Source organism: Lissotriton helveticus, chromosome 8, assembly GCF_964261635.1.
Source record: "Lissotriton helveticus chromosome 8, aLisHel1.1, whole genome shotgun sequence".
Taxonomy (NCBI): domain Eukaryota; kingdom Metazoa; phylum Chordata; class Amphibia; order Caudata; family Salamandridae; genus Lissotriton; species Lissotriton helveticus.
This window is the reverse complement of record NC_136069.1, coordinates 255,574,239-255,588,570: the sequence shown is the minus strand read 5'-3', so window position 1 is coordinate 255,588,570 and position 14,332 is coordinate 255,574,239.

Here is a 14,332-nt window from a genome sequence, read left to right as displayed (position 1 = left end):
GGCAGTTGGGAAAGCAGCAGGTAAAATAGCCATGTTTTAAAATCTGATGGGCTAGGGCAAGTGCGAATGAACAAAGGGAGTTTGTTCCAGTGGAACAGGGCCAGATAGAAGCATGAGGGTGGGGCTGCTCTGCTGACAGAGCACAGGAGGAGTGGTGGACACACTAAAGTGCACAAGATGCTTTGACCGGCCATCTCTGGCCAGCCAAAAAGTCATGCGTACTTTAATCAATCAATCAATCAATCAATCAATCATAACACTTGTATAGCGCACTACTCACCCGGGAGGGTCTCAAGGCACTTGGGGGAGGGGGGCCACTACTGCACGAACAGCCAGGTCTTGAGTTGTCTCCTGAAGGCGAGATGGTCCTGGGTCAGCCGAAGGTGGATGGGGAGGAAGTTCCATGTCTTGGCCGCCAGGTAGGAGAAGCATCTGCCTCTGGCGGTGGCTCTTCGGATGCGTGGTACGGTGGCGAGGGCGAGGCTAGTAGATCGTAGCTGGCGGGTGGGCGTGTAGAAGGTCAGGCGGTCGTTGAGGTACTTGGGACCCAGGTCGTGGAGAGACTTGTGTGCATGGGTGAGGAGCCTGAACGTGATCCTCTTGTTGATGGGGAGCCAGTGCAGGTCCCTCAGGTGGCCGGAGATGTGGCTTCGTCTGGGGATGTCCAGGATGAGTCGGGCGGAGGCGTTCTGGATGCGTTGGAGTCTTTTCTGTAGCTTGGCTGTGGTTCCGGCGTAGAGGGTGTATCCGTAGTCCAGTCGGCTGGTGACGAGTGCCTGGGTGACCGTCTTCCTGGTTTCGGTCGGGATCCATAGGAAGATCTTTCAAAGCATACGCAGGGTGTTGAAACATGATGACGAGACGGCGTTGACTTGTCTGGTCATTGAGAGGGAGGAGTACAAGATAAAGCCCAGGTTGTGTGCGTGGTCCACCAGGAGTCATCCCAGGCGGAGGGCGATGGTCCCAGGATGAGGACTTCCGTCTTGTCTGAGTTCAGTTTCAGGCGGCTGTTCTTCATCCACTCGGCGACGTCTTTCATCCCTTCATGTAGGCTGGTTCTGGCGGTGTCGGGGTCTCTGGTGAGGGAGAGGATCAGCTGGGTGTCGTCGGCGTAGTAGATGATGTTGAGGTTGTGTTGGCGTGCGATGGCTCATAGGTCTCATGTAGACGTTGAAGAGGGTGGGGCTGAGTGATGATCTTTGTGGTACGCCGCAGATTACTTCGGTGGCCTCGGATCGAAACGGGGGGAGGCGGACTCTCTGTGTTCTTCCGGCGAGGAAGGAGATGATCCACTCCAGTGCCATCTCTTGGATGCCGATGTTGCTGAGGCATTGAACTAGGGTGCGGTGGCAGACAGTGTCGAACGCTGCAGAGAGGTCCAGGAGGATGAGTGCCGCTGTTTCCCTGTTGTCGAGCAGGGCTCGGATGTCGTCGGTGGCTGCGATGAGGGCGGTCTCGGTGCTGTGGTTGGCTCTGAAACCGGACTGCGAGGGGTCGAGGGATCCGTTCGTCTCGAGGAAGGCGGCCAGCTGTCTGTTGACGATCTTCTCGATGACTTTAGCAGGAAAAGGGAGGAGCGAGATGGGGCGGAAGTTCTTGAGGTCGGTGGGGTCCGCTGTTGGGTTCTTCAGTAGGGCGCTGAGCTCGGCATGCTTCCAGCTCTCCGGGAAGGTGGCGGTGTTGAAGGAGGTGTTGATGATGTTCCGGAGTTGGGGTGCGATGGTGGAGTCGTCCTTGTTGAAGACGTGGTGGGGGCAGGGGTCGGTGGGAGATCCAGAGTGGATGGTGTCTTCGGTGGTCACCGTGGTCCAGGTGCGGAGGGTGGCGGTGGGGGGCATTGGTTCGACGGTTGGGTGCGTGGATGGTGCGCCGAAGCTGTTATGGATGTCGGCGATCTTGCGGTGGAAGAACGAGGCGAGAGAGTCGCAAAGATCTTGTGAAGGAGTGATGTCGTTGTTGCCGGTGCTGGGGTTGGAGAACTCCTTGACGATGCTGAAGAGTTCCTTGCTGTCGTGGGCGCTGTTGTCCAGACGTTCCTTCAGTGATCTCTTCTTGGTGGTGCGGATAAGCTGGTGGTGCTTGCGTGTGGCGTGTTTGAGGGCGGTCATGTTGTCAGTGGTCTGGTCGAGGAGCCAGGCTTTCTCGAGGGTGCGGCAGGTCTTCTTGGAGTCCTTTAGTTCGTCGGTTAACCAGGAGGCCTTCTTGCTTCTGGGTCTGCTGGGAGGGTTCTTCAGTGGTGCGAGGTCGTCGGCGCAGGCGGTCAGCCACTGCGTGAAGTTGCGGGCTGCTTCGTTGGGGTCCGTTGTGCTGGCGGGTGGGTTCTGGCTGAGGGAGGTGGTGAGTTGGTCGGCGGTGATCTTGCTCCAGCTCCTGTGAGGAACCTGTTGCGGGTGGTGGTGGGTCGTGGTTCTTCTGAAGTTGAAGTGGACGCAGCTGTGGTCGGTCCAGTGGAGTCCAGTGGAGTGGCTGAAGGTGATGTACTTGCTGGATGAGAAGACGGGATCAAGCGTGTGGCCGGCGTAGTGGGTGGGGGTGTTGACCAGTTGCTTGAGTCCGAGGTTGGCGAGGTTGTCCAGCAGGGCGGCGGTGTTGCGGTCCTTGTTGTTCTCCAGGTGGAAGTTGAGGTCTCCTAGGAGGATGTAGTCGGCGGAGGGGAGGGCGTGCGGGCTGATGAAGTCCGTGATGTCTTCGCTGAATTGTGTGCGTGGTCCCGGGGGTCTGTAGACGAGGGTGCCTCTGAGGGTCGTCTTTGGGTCGGTGTGTATCTGTAAGTGCAGGTGCTCGGCGGCGGCGAAGGTGTCGTTGGAGTCGGTCGTGATGCGGATGGTGTTCTTGTGGACGATGGCGATGCCTCCTCCGGTCTGGTTGGCGCGGTCCCTCCTGATGATCTTGTACCCGTCCGGGATGGCGATGGCGATGTCGGAGCTGAGGAGACGTTCATCCAGGTTTCCGTGAGGAAGGCGATGTCTGGTGATGTTGTGTCGAGGAGGTTCCAGAGTTCCACGGCGTGTCTCTGGACGGAGCGGGTGTTGAGCAGGATGCACTTCAGGTGGTTGCTGCGGGTGCTCGGCTTGGCGGGTGCGGTGCAGGTCCGGATGCAGGAGAAGTTGCAGGATCGGCAGTTGAAGGGTCCGTGGGTGCGTCGCGGGGTGGCTCGGTAGCAACCGGGGATCCGGCCGGTGTTGAGTGCGTTGAGGGTGGTGGGGTCGTACGTCCATCGTGTGGGCTGGCGTTCTCGGGGGCCAGGGGTCCTGGTGCTAGGCGCGGTCCAGGCGCGAACGGGCGCAGACGGGCTTGCCTTTGGCGCGCCTTCGGCGCACAATCGGCGCTCCCGCTGCGCTCGTCCGCTGCGCTCCCGTGCGGCGACCTCCATAAATGGCGAAGTGGGAGGGAGGAGCAGCTGGGAGGCGGGAGCGGGGTGGCCAATGGGCGGGTTACAGAAAGGAAAAAGGGGGCGGGGCCGCAGGGGAGCAGCGGCGGGGAACGGGGACGGGTAAAGCGGCGGGAAGGACAATGGGACGCGACAATTCAGGGGCACAGAGGCACAAAAAATACAATCACAGGGGCACAGGCACAGTAGGCACAACGAAATACCAAGTCAGGGGCACAGACAGGCAAACAGCTTGCAGAACGGCAATTCGATCACACGGCTGTGCGAGGCAGCAGCGGAGGGGTCAAGGGTCCCGGCACTCACGGAGGGAGCTGCGCGCTGTGTGGAGCGACCGGCCCTGCAGGTAGGGGGAAAGGTCACAGCTCACCACCGCGCGGCGACCTCCATAAATGGCCAAGTGGGAGGGAGGAGCAGCCTGGAGGCGGGAGCGAGATGGTCCTGGGTCAGCCGAAGGTGGATGGGGAGGAAGTTCCATGTCTTGGCCGCCAGGTAGGAGAAGCATCTGCCTCTGGCGGTGGCTCTTCGGATGCGTGGTACGGTGGCGAGGGCGAGGCTAGTAGATCGTAGCTGGCGGGTGGGCGTGTAGAAGGTCAGGCGGTCGTTGAGGTACTTGGGACCCAGGTCGTGGAGAGACTTGTGTGCATGGGTGAGGAGCCTGAACGTGATCCTCTTGTTGATGGGGAGCCAGTGCAGGTCCCTCAGGTGGCCGGAGATGTGGCTTCGTCTGGGGATGTCCAGGATGAGTCGGGCGGAGGCGTTCTGGATGCGTTGGAGTCTTTTCTGTAGCTTGGCTGTGGTTCCGGCGTAGAGGGTGTATCCGTAGTCCAGTCGGCTGGTGACGAGTGCCTGGGTGACCGTCTTCCTGGTTTCGGTCGGGATCCATAGGAAGATCTTTCAAAGCATACGCAGGGTGTTGAAACATGATGACGAGACGGCGTTGACTTGTCTGGTCATCGAGAGGGAGGAGTACAAGATGAAGCCCAGGTTGTGTGCGTGGTCCACCAGGAGTCGTCCCAGGCGGAGGGCGATGGTCCCAGGATGAGGACTTCCGTCTTGTCTGAGTTCAGTTTCAGGCGGCTGTTCTTCATCCACTCGGCGACGTCTTTCATCCCTTCATGTAGGCTGGTTCTGGCGGTGTCGGGGTCTCTGGTGAGGGAGAGGATCAGCTGGGTGTCGTCGGCGTAGTAGATGATGTTGAGGTTGTGTTGGCGTGCGATGGCTCATAGGTCTCATGTAGACGTTGAAGAGGGTGGGGCTGAGTGATGATCTTTGTGGTACGCCGCAGATGACTTCGGTGGCCTCGGATCGAAACGGGGGGAGGCGGACTCTCTGTGTTCTTCCGGCGAGGAACGAGATGATCCACTCCAGTGCCATCTCTTGGATGCCGATGTTGCTGAGGCATTGAACTAGGGTGCGGTGGCAGACAGTGTCGAACGCTGCAGAGAGGTCCAGGAGGATGAGTGCCGCTGTTTCCCTGTTGTCGAGCAGGGCTCGGATGTCGTCGGTGGCTGCGATGAGGGCGGTCTCGGTGCTGTGGTTGGCTCTGAAACCGGACTGCGAGGGGTCGAGGGATCCGTTCGTCTCGAGGAAGGCGGCCAGCTGTCTGTTGACGATCTTCTCGATGACTTTAGCAGGAAAAGGGAGGAGCGAGATGGGGCGGAAGTTCTTGAGGTCGGTGGGGTCCGCTGTTGGGTTCTTCAGTAGGGCGCTGAGCTCGGCATGCTTCCAGCTCTCCGGGAAGGTGGCGGTGTTGAAGGAGGTGTTGATGATGTTCCGGAGTTGGGGTGCGATGGTGGAGTCGTCCTTGTTGAAGACGTGGTGGGGGCAGGGGTCGGTGGGAGATCCAGAGTGGATGGTGTCTTCGGTGGTCACCGTGGTCCAGGTGCGGAGGGTGGCGGTGGGGGGCATTGGTTCGACGGTTGGGTGCGTGGATGGTGCGCCGAAGCTGTTATGGATGTCGGCGATCTTGCGGTGGAAGAACGAGGCGAGAGAGTCGCAGAGATCTTGTGAAGGAGTGATGTCGTTGTTGCCGGTGCTGGGGTTGGAGAACTCCTTGACGATGCTGAAGAGTTCCTTGCTGTCGTGGGCGTTGTTGTCCAGACGTTCCTTCAGTGATCTCTTCTTGGTGGTGCGGATAAGCTGGTGGTGCTTGCGTGTGGCGTGTTTGAGGGCGGTCATGTTGTCAGTGGTCTGGTCGAGGAGCCAGGCTTTCTCGAGGGTGCGGCAGGTCTTCTTGTAGTCCTTTAGTTCGTCGATTAACCAGGAGGCCTTCTTGCTTCTGGGTCTGCTGGGAGGGTTCTTCAGTGGTGCCAGGTCGTCGGCGCAGGCGGTCAGCCACTGCGTGAAGTTGCGGGCTGCTTCGTTGGGGTCCGTTGTGCTGGCGGGTGGGTTCTGGCTGAGGGAGGTGGTGAGTTGGTCGGCGGTGATCTTGCTCCAGCTCCTGTGAGGAACCTGTTGCGGGTGGTGGTGGGTCGTGGTTCTTCTGAAGTTGAAGTGGACGCAGCTGTGGTCGGTCCAGTGGAGTCCAGTGGAGTGGCTGAAGGTGATGTACTTGCTGGATGAGAAGACGGGATCAAGCGTGTGGCCGGCGTAGTGGGTGGGGGTGTTGACCAGTTGCTTGAGTCCGAGGTTGGCGAGGTTGTCCAGCAGGGCGGCGGTGTTGCGGTCCTTGTTGTTCTCCAGGTGGAAGTTGAGGTCTCCTAGGAGGATGTAGTCGGCGGAGGGGAGGGCGTGCGGGCTGATGAAGTCCGTGATGTCTTCGCTGAATTGTGTGCGTGGTCCCGGGGGTCTGTAGACGAGGGTGCCTCTGAGGGTCGTCTTTGGGTCGGTGTGTATCTGTAAGTGCAGGTGCTCGGCGGCGGCGAAGGTGTCGTTGGAGTCGGTCGTGATGCGGATGGTGTTCTTGTGGACGATGGCGATGCCTCCTCCGGTCTGGTTGGCGCGGTCCCTCCTGATGATCTTGTACCCGTCCGGGATGGCGATGGCGATGTCGGAGCTGAGGAGACGTTCATCCAGGTTTCCGTGAGGAAGGCGATGTCTGGTGATGTTGTGTTGAGGAGGTTCCAGAGTTCCACGCCGTGTCTCTGGACGGAGCGGGTGTTGAGCAGGATGCACTTCAGGTGGTTGCTGCGGGTGCTCGGCTTGGCGGGTGCGGTGCAGGTCCGGATGCAGGAGAAGTTGCAGGATCGGCAGTTGAAGGGTCCGTGGGTGCGTCGCGGGGTGGCTCGGTAGCAACCGGGGATCCGGCCGGTGTTGAGTGCGTTGAGGGTGGTGGGGTCGTACGTCCATCGTGTGGGCTGGCGTTCTCGGGGGCCAGGGGTCCTGGTGCTAGGCGCGGTCCAGGCGCGAACGGGCGCAGACGGGCTTGCCTTTGGCGCGCCTTCGGCGCACAATCGGCGCTCCCGCTGCGCTCGTCCGCTGCGCTCCCGTGCGGCGACCTCCATAAATGGCGAAGTGGGAGGGAGGAGCAGCTGGGAGGCGGGAGCGGGGTGGCAAATGGGCGGGTTACAGAAAGGGAAAAGGGGGCGGGCCGCAGGGGAGCAGCGGCGGGGAACGGGGACGGGTAAAGCGGCGGGAAGGACAATGGGACGCGACAATTCAGGGGCACAGAAGGCACAAAAAATACAATCACAGGGGCACAGGCACAGTAGGCACAACGAAATACCAAGTCAGGGGCACAGACAGGCAAACAGCTTGCAGAACGGCAATTCGATCACACGGCTGTGCGAGGCAGCAGCGGAGGGGTCAAGGGTCCCGGCACTCACGGAGGGAGCTGCGCGCTGTGTGGAGCGACCGGCCCTGCAGGTAGGGGGAAAGGTCACAGCTCACCACCGCGCGGCGACCTCCATAAATGGCCAAGTGGGAGGGAGGAGCAGCCTGGAGGCGGGAGCGGGGTGGCCAATGGGCGAGTTACAGCAAGGAAAAAGGGGGTGGGGCCGCAGGGGAGCAGCGGCGGGGAACGGGGACGGGTAAAGCGGCGGGAAGGACAATGGGACGCGACAATTCAGGGGCACAGAAGGCACAACAAATATAATCACAGGGGCACAGGCACAGTAGGCACAACAAAATACCAAGTCAGGGGCACAGACAGGCAAACAGCTTGCAGAACGGCAATTCGATCACACGGCTGTGCGAGGCAGCAGCGGGGGGGTCAAGGGTCCCGGCACTCACGGAGGGAGCTGCGCGGTGTGTGGAGCGACCGGCCCTGCAGGCAGGGGCAAAGGTCACAGCTCACCACCGCGCGGCGACCTCCATAAATGGCCAAGTAGGAGGGAGGAGCAGCTGGGAGGCGGGAGCGGGGTGGCCAATGGGCGGGTTAAAAAAAAGGAAAAAGGGGGCGGGCCGCAGGGGAGCAGCGGCGGGGAACGGGGACGGGGAAAGCGGCGGGAAGGATAATGGGACGGTGACAATTATGGGGCACAGAAGGCACAAAAAATACAATCACAGGGAGCCAGGCACAGTAGGCACAGCGAAATACCAAGTCAGGGCACAGACAGGCAAACAGTTTGCAGAACTGCATTACATCCTGGCTGCATTACAGCCTGCTTGGAGAACATGCCCAGGCCCCCAGTCCCCATCTGAGCACCATACCACGAGGACGACGCTCAAACCAATCACAACACTGCATTGCAGTGCATCTAAAGTGACCTGTCTCATTGACCTTGCAGTGGTTTGGATCTCAGCCATAGGTCTGTCAGGACCAGTCATTGTTGGGATTCAAAAGCTGAGCAAGAAGTGATCTGTACAAGTTAGTGGCAGGTGAGCAGGTGAATTTGCATTTGCGTAAAGAAAAATAACAATCACATGTAATAGGGAGATGGGAGATGCAGTTTGAGTGCTTGAATCTCAGACTAAGTTAATTCTTTATGGCTATAGTAAAAAGTGGGTGACAGAGAGGCAACTGGGCACGGAGGTGCAGGGCGCTGATGGGCTTGCCTCCAGCATGCCCGCTGCATGCATCCGCTATACATCGATTCATAAAGGGGGTGGTGATGGACAGAGTATCTGAATTAAGCAGAACACTCCTACCCAGTCAAAAGATCAGGGCTTGATCCATCACCGTTTTTTAGCTCACTGTACCATCCCAGTTCAGAACCTGGCTACATGCAAATTAGTCTGGCCCTGGCCCAGTGCATCATGGGAACAGGGCAGACCAAACTACCAAGCCAATTCTTTACTGGAAAGGAAACAAGCTTCCGGGGACCGGTTTCTGGCATTGCAGCCGTCTTCGGCCCGGCTTGCTTGAATCCTGATGGTGCAGTGAGCAAGGGACTCACATCTGAGTATACCCTTCCACACTTGTGGTGGCCAAAACGATTCATAAAGGGGGTGGTGATGGACAGAGTATCTGAATTAAGCAGAACACTCCTACCCAGTCAAAAGATCAGGTCTTGATCCATCACCGTTTTTTAGCTCACTGCACCATCCCAGTTCAGAACCTGGCTACATGCAAATTAGTCTGGCCCTGGCCCAGTGCATCATGGGAACAGGGCAGACCAAACTACCAAGCCAATTCTTTACTGGAAAGGAAACAAGCTTCCGGGGACCGGTTTCTGGCATTGCAGCCGTCTTCGGCCCGGCTTGCTTGAATCCTGATGGTGCAGTGAGCAAGGGACTCACATCTGAGTATACCCTTCCACACTTGTGGTGGCCAAAACGATTCATAAAGGGGGTGGTGATGGACAGAGTACCTGAATTAAGCAAAACACTCCTACCCAGTCAAAAGATCAGGGCTTGATCCATCACCGTTTTTTAGCTCACTGCACCATCCCAGTTCAGAACCTGGCTACATGCAAATTAGTCTGGCCCTGGCCCAGTGCATCATGGGAACAGGGCAGACCAAACTACCAAGCCAATTCTTTACTGGAAAGGAAACAAGCTATACTCAGACATGAGTCCCTTGCTCACTGCTCTCACCACCCCCTTTTCTGAATCGTTTTTGGCCACTATAGGTGTGGCAGGGTATACTCAGACATGAGTCCCTTGCTCACTGCTCCATCAGGATTCAAGCAAGCCGGGCCGACGACGGCTGAAATGCCAGAAACCGGTCCCTGGAAGCTTGTCTCCTTTCTGGTGAAGAATTGGCTTGGTAGTTTGGTCTGCCCTGTTCCCATGATGCACTGGGCCAGGGACAGACTAATTTGCATATAGCCAGGTTCTGAGCTGGGATGGGGCAGTGAGCTAAATAACGGTGATGGATCAAGCCCTGATCTTTGGACTGGGTAAGAGTGGTCTGCTTAATTCAGACACTCTGTTCATCACCACCCCCTTTTCTGAATCGTTTTTGGCCACTATAGGTGTGGCAGGGTATACTCAGACATGAGTCCCTTGCTCACTGCTCCATCAGGATTCAAGCAAGCCGGGCCGACGACGGCTGAAATGCCAGAAACCGGTCCCCGGAAGCTTGTCTCCTTTCTGGTGAAGAATTGGCTTGGTAGTTTGGTCTGCCCTGTTCCCATGATGCACTGGGCCAGGGACAGACTAATTTGCATATAGCCAGGTTCTGAGCTGGGATGGGGCAGTGAGCTAAATAACGGTGATGGATCAAGCCCTGATCTTTGGACTGGGTAAGAGTGGTCTGCTTAATTCAGACACTCTGTTCATCACCACCCCCTTTTCTGAATCGTTTTTGGCCACTATAGGTGTGGCAGGGTATACTCAGACATGAGTCCCTTGCTCACTGCTCCATCAGGATTCAAGCAAGCCTGGCCGACGACGGCTGAAATGCCAGAAACTGGTCCCCGGAAGCTTGTCTCCTTTCTGGTGAAGAATTGGCTTGGTAGTTTGGTCTGCCCTGTTCCCATGATGCACTGGGCCAGGGACAGACTAATTTGCATATAGCCAGGTTCTGAGCTGGGATGGGTATTCTGCTCGATTTTTGGGCTCTATTTATGAGTGATGGTGACTTTAAGCTTGCTACCATCCTGAATCTCTATTCTTGCCTTGTGTTGGTCCTTTTAAGGCCTTTTTGCCATACATAGAAGCATAAACTAGAGGATAGCTGCTTAAAATGATGATAGATCCCTTATTGTTGACTCTAATCCATCTATTGCCTATTGGCTTTGACATAATTATGTGTCCTTTCATGATTCTACCTATAGTAGAGGGTGGATCCTGTTGTCTTGCCTTTATATTACATATTGGTATGGTTTGTGTATGTACTCTGACAGAGCTAGGTGTTATTTCATCCTTCTCAGGCCTACAAGGCCCAGAACTAGAGAGACTCCATTTTGCTTTCTGTCCCTGCAGAACTGAGATGCTTGCAGGGTAAAGGTAATGTTTTAGTTATGAGGTGTTGTTCGCTTGGAGAGAACCGGCTCAGGCTGGCCCTTATCGAAAGAATGTATTTTTCTCTATGTTGAAGACGCAACACCAGGCTGGCCAGCTGGGGGCGCGTCCTTGGCATGGAGTGGTACAGGAATTTGGTGGGCGGCAGGTTACTGGCTGGAACTTTCCACTAGAGGAGAGCATTCTATATTAGCGAAGTGCAGAAGAGGAGGAGTGTCAGTTGGTGTTTGGGACCGTTCAAGTCAGTTGCAGTGGATTCTGTGAATGGAGAGAGAGAAGGCAGATGATTGCTGAAGTTGGAGAAAGCACTCAGATGAATCTTAGAACAATGTTGGAACTGTCAGCTGGAGCTGCCAGTGTATCCGGATGCATAAAAGCAGTTACCAGTCAGATGGAGGAGTGGAAGTTGCCAGCTGGGGCAGCTGAGCCAGAGGAGTGAAGCTGTGGTGATGGAGGGAGAGAGAGAGAGCCCTGATTCCACCAGAGAGAGAGAGAGAAACAGTCCTCCTAATAGGGTGAGGTGTTCTAAACTAGTTTGCTTTACACATATACATTAACCTTGCTTTTATTTCCTAGGTTAGATTCCCTACTGTAATGTTTTATTGCATTGCTAATCCTTTTCCTTTCAGCGGTGTGCAGTCTATTTACAGTCCCTGTTAGTAAGATGTGGATGTGGTCTTTACAGAGACCCTGCAGATCTGTGTATGTGTCTATTATGTGTTGCTATTGTTGTGTAATAAAGATACCCCAGTTCTTAGTGAACCATTGTGCAGAGATTATTATTATTAATGAAGCTAACCTTTCTTCTGGTCAGGTGCAGTCAGGTGAACGGATGCATCTCCCGTCCAGGTGAATGGTAACTGAGCAAGGGGGTGGAGGAGAACTTGTATTTGATAATAACCTTTGCATAGTGAACCAGTGTACCTCTTATTCTTGTATGAAAAGGTAACCTGTTCTTCTAGTCAGATGTTACTGTGAACAGATGCTACCCCTGATCAGGTAAGTGATAACTGAATAAGGGAGAGAGGAGCTCTTGGATTGAAGGATAGGTTGTACATCATCTAATTTGGCAACTATTGTGTAATCCAGAATATTGTAGTACTATACCCCTGATGAATAGTGAGACTGATCCCTTTATGTAATGGTAATCATAGGATATACTGCCGTCTGGGTAGAGAGGTCTGGGTTCGAATGGGACCGCAAGGCCGTCGATTCTGATACTGCCGTCTGGGTAGAGAGGTCTGGGTTCGAATGGGACCGCGAGGCCGCCGATTCTGAGACTGCCATCTGGGTAGAGAGGTCTGGGTTCGAATGGGACCGCGAGGCCGCCGATTCTGAGACTGCCGTCTGGGTAGAGAGGTCTGGGTTCGAATGGGACCGCGAGGCCGCCGATTCTGAGACTGCCGTCTGGGTAGAGAGGTCTGGGTTCGAATGGGACCGCGAGGCCGCCGATTCTGAGACTGCCGTCTGGGTAGAGAGGTCTGGGTTCGAATGGGACCGCGAGGCCGCCGATTCTGAGACTGCCGTCTGGGTAGAGAGGTCTGGGTTCGAATGGGACCGCGAGGCCGCCGATTCTGAGACTGCCGCCTGGGTAGAGAGGTCTGGGTTCGAATGGGACCGCGAGGCCGCCGATTCTGAGACTGCCGTCTGGGTAGAGAGGTCTGGGTTCGAATGGGACCGCGAGGCCGCCGATTCTGAGACTGCCGTCTGGGTAGAGAGGTCTGGGTTCGAATGGGACCGCGAGGCCGCCGATTCTGAGACTGCCGTCTGGGTAGAGAGGTCTGGGTTTGAATGGGACCGCGAGGCCGCCGATTCTGAGACTGCCGTCTGGGTAGAGAGGTCTGGGTTCGAATGGGACCGCGAGGCCGCCGATTGATTGACATTATAGGAGGTCTGGGTATGTATCTTAGGAATTCCCTGTCCTTAGGTGGTAGATATATGTTGAAAACCTTGTAAATAGGCCCTAGGGAGGGGGAGGTGGTAACGTTCTGGCTGAGTTAGTGATGCTCTGATGAGCTGGTCCTATCTAATCAGAAAAAAACCAGGCAGAACAATGGGGCAGTGAGCTAATTAACGGTGATGGATCAAGCCCTGATCTTTGGACTGGGTAAGAGTGGTCTGCTTAATTCAGACACTCTGTTCATCACCACCCCCTTTTCTGAATCGTTTTTGGCCACTATAGGTGTGGCAGGGTATACTCAGACATGAGTCCCTTGCTCACTGCTCCATCAGGATTCAAGCAAGCCGGGCCGACGACTGCTGAAATGCCAGAAACCGGTCCCCGGAAGCTTGTCTCCTTTCTGGTGAAGAATTGGCTTGGTAGTTTGGTCTGCCCTGTTCCCATGATGCACTGGGCCGGGGACAGACTAATTTGCATATAGCCAGGTTCTGAGCTGGGATGGGGCAGTGAGCTAAATAACGGTGATGGATCAAGCCCTGATCTTTGGACTGGGTAAGAGTGGTCTGCTTAATTCAGACACTCTGTTCATCACCACCCCCTTTTCTGAATCCGCTATACATCGGCACCAGATTTCAAATGTATGTGCTAAGCTAGACCAGTGCAGTCCAGTAATTGGTGGTCATCGCAAAGTAGCTGCATTACGCTGAAACATCCTGGACTCCCTCCGTTCAGTCGGCATTGCTGTGACGGACCGGGGAGCCCAGGAGAAAACGAGAAAGCAGGAGAAATTGCCAGGTAGTGGTTTTTAAAAAATATAGTAGATGTTGGGGCGGAAGATTGAGGAGCATTAACATGTTTAAAAAGTTGAGTGCTGGATGTGCAACGCCAAGTGAATGTCCTCAGCTTAAAATGAAGAGGGCAGTAGAAATACAGAGAGAAGTGTAAGGCTAGGGTTGCATGCCTGGGTGAATACTCAGCTAAACCAGGTCTGTCCGGGACTGTTAATGAAATTCTTTTGGAGAGTTGTCTGAAGATTAGCCAAATGGCACCAAAGTTATAAGCAATTCAAGTTCCTATGACAACCAGGTCCTAACTATATTTACACAGTGGCTACTCCCACTGTGTAATATATTTATATATGGCAACACCAGGCACCAGTGTGGTCGATTACATTCAAAATCAATCCACCATGTCAGCTTGTTGAAGCTTTTCATCTATCAAGCCTTGTTTACAGACTCCAGTCACTCCCATGAACTGAAACCATATACAACATAAACAAAGGACTAGTTTTGCAAAAGGGATAGGATGGCGTAATCACATCGTGGAATGGCTCACTCGTCATATTGGACATATATTGCTTTGAAAAACATTGTTTGTAAATCTCATCAAAACCTCATTAAAAGTGGAACATATATGCATGATTCTGATGCCCCTCAGTTGGAAATTTCAGCAACCAAAATGTAAACTGCCACATATAACTACACCACTCCCATCCACAAAACTATCAACACCAGCATCCCTGATAAGCTTGTAGACAACCCTGCAGATATGACCCATCAGACTGCAGTTTATATAGTGTAAAAAACAAAAAAACAAGACTGCAGGCTTTTTCCTTTTATGTTTTTATGTTCCCCTAAATCTGTGAAAACATTCAAGAATCCATTTATTTATAGTTTTGTAAAGCGCACAGCTACCCATAAAGGTTTTCCGGCACTTAGCATGACGAAACAGAAGAACTATCTACTTAGAACAGC